This window comes from Cryptomeria japonica, chromosome 4 (assembly GCF_030272615.1).
Source record: "Cryptomeria japonica chromosome 4, Sugi_1.0, whole genome shotgun sequence".
Lineage (NCBI taxonomy): Eukaryota > Viridiplantae > Streptophyta > Pinopsida > Cupressales > Cupressaceae > Cryptomeria > Cryptomeria japonica.
Genome location: NC_081408.1, coordinates 43,366,415 through 43,369,116, shown reverse-complemented (window position 1 = coordinate 43,369,116; position 2,702 = coordinate 43,366,415).

The following is a 2,702-nucleotide window of genomic DNA, read 5'->3' as shown; positions in this document are numbered from 1 at the left end:
GAAATACTTCTCATTTCTTGAGGGATTCAGTGGCTACAACCAAATTCAAATTGCCCCAGAAGATCAAGAGAAGACTACATTTACTTGTCCTTGGGGAACATATGCATATTTTGTTCTTCCTTTTGGATTATGTAATGCTCTAGCCACTTTTCAAAGAGTAGTGATCAACATGTTCTCAGATATTTCACAAGACATCATGGACGTTTATATGGATGATTTTACAACTTATGGTTTAGAATTTGAGGAAGCATTACAGAACCTGAAGAAAGTTTTACAATGATGTGAAGACTATAATTTATCACTAAATAGTGAGAAGTGCTTCATGATGATGTAGGAAGGTATAGTCCTTGGACATCATATCTCTATAAAAGGAATACAGGTTGATGCAACAAAAATTGACGTCATTCAAAACATCCCTGCACCATTAAAGCAAAAACATGTCAGAAGTTTTCTTGGTCATGCTGGATATTATAGATGAATTATCAAAGATTTTAGTCAAATTGCAAGTCCCTTATATTCTCTTCTTACCAAGGATATGGAATTTAAATGGAATTCTTAATGCAATGAAGCTTTCTTAAAGCTCAAGCAAGCCTTAACCCAAGCACTAGATATTAAAGGTCCGAATTGGTCTTGACCATTTCAAATTCATACATATGCATTTGATTATGCAATAGGAGTAGTCTTAGGACAAAAAATAGCCAACTTGGAGAATGCAATATATTATATCATCAAGAACTTGCAGGGGCTAGAGTTAAACTACACAGACACTAAAATGAAATGTTATTAGTCATATATACACTCAACAAATTTAGGCATTACATAATAAGATATCCTATATTTCTACACACTGATCATACTGTAATCAAATATATCATGAATAATCCTTCAATTACTGGTAGATTAGCTCACTGGTTATTTTTGATGCAGGAATTTGATATCACAGTTGTTGATAAACTAGGAAAGTCCAATGTGGTTGCAAATTATCTTTCAAGGCTTCAGTTGTAGGAAGATCCTGTAGCCATAGATGATGCTTTTCCACATGAATATTTATTCATTGTTAAAGCTCATGCACCTTGGTATGTTGATATTACCAATTATTTAGTTGCTACTAAAATGCCAGTTCATTTCTCTCCTAAAAAGAAAGATTGCTACTTGAGAAAAGCTTTAATTTCAAATGGATTGTTGATTGCTTGTTTCATATTGGACCTAACCAGGTCATGAGAAGATGTATAAGAGAAGATGAAACATATGATATCCTCAATGCATGCCATGATGAGCCATGTGGAGGACATTTTGTTTCTAAGAGAACAACACTCAAAATACTGAACACATGATATTATTGGCCAACATTACATAAGGATGCAACACAATATACAAGGAAATGTGATAGATGCCAGTGCATGGGGAGACCTACTAAATCTGCCAAGATACCATTATACCCACAAATATGTTGGCATTATGTGAACCAGTATGAGGACATAATGATATTGTATGTTGTCATTGATGTCAATATGTGATATGAAGAGAGAACCGACATATGTGAGAACTGGTATATATGACAAAGTAAAGCAGTCTATTTGTTCTAGGTGAGCCAGCATGTCAAGGTGAACCGGCATGTAGTCATGGGAACCGACACATGGAAGCATTGTATGACTACCAGTTGGTAGGTAGTTTCCACTTCAGGATTTCCGGTTGGAGTATCTCAAGCCTATGTGACTCAATCGGTGATCTTTATGTGATGAGGTTAGCATTATAATGAAGAATAGATAGTGTTGCCATGTAAGCCTTGTGCGTGTGAAGGATCTTGCAAAAAGAAGAGTGTTCCTATCTACCTTGGGAATGTGCAAAGTTTGTAAACGGTGATAACATGTGATGGGTTATCAGCCGCCATGAAATCGGTGGAAAATGAATGATGGAGAATGTCTTGAGATTGGATCAAGACTGTTGCATTCAATATAGTACGACCAATGGTCAGGATTGAACCATTTGAATTCCTTAACCTAACAGGTCTAGGGTTTAGGGTTTATGCCTCCGACCTGTTTGTTGTCCTATAAGGTCGATGTTGTGATTCTTTTAGAAGTTGTTGGTAAAAGTTGTGTGTGAGTATCCAAGAGTAGGGATATGTGATTCTTGCCAGACCAGAGGAGAGAAGTGATACCTGCAGAGTGTAAGTACAGAAGATGAAGAGGAGCTTAAGTGGATCTGCATTGGCATTGAGTGTTGTTACCAGATCATTGTAATACCTGTTGATCTCTAACCACCTCAACAATTGGAAAATCCCCTAACAGGGTAGCCTTAACCGACTTGCTGTAAATCCCTTAATAGGGTAACTCAAAGTTATTGAGATCTGGAAAGCTAGAGAGCTCTAGAAATCCTTTAGCTATTAGTTCTGGAAATCCTCTAACAAGGTAACCTTTAACAAGGTTTAACCCTTAACCAGGTATTGTAGCCATCCCTTAACCGGGTGATCCCTAACAGGATCGGTTCCTAACAGAACCTATTGTATCTGTTTTTAACAGGATAAGGCTCCTAATAGAGCGGACTTCCAAAGAGCTCAATAACAAGCTTATGGGTATTCATCCCCACCATGGTTTTTCCCAGTTGGGTTTCCAAGTGAAAAATATGTGTGTCATGTGTGATGCTTTTATCTTGTGATGCTTTGTTATTGCCTGTTAAGCATATGATGGTTCTGTGTTTTATGC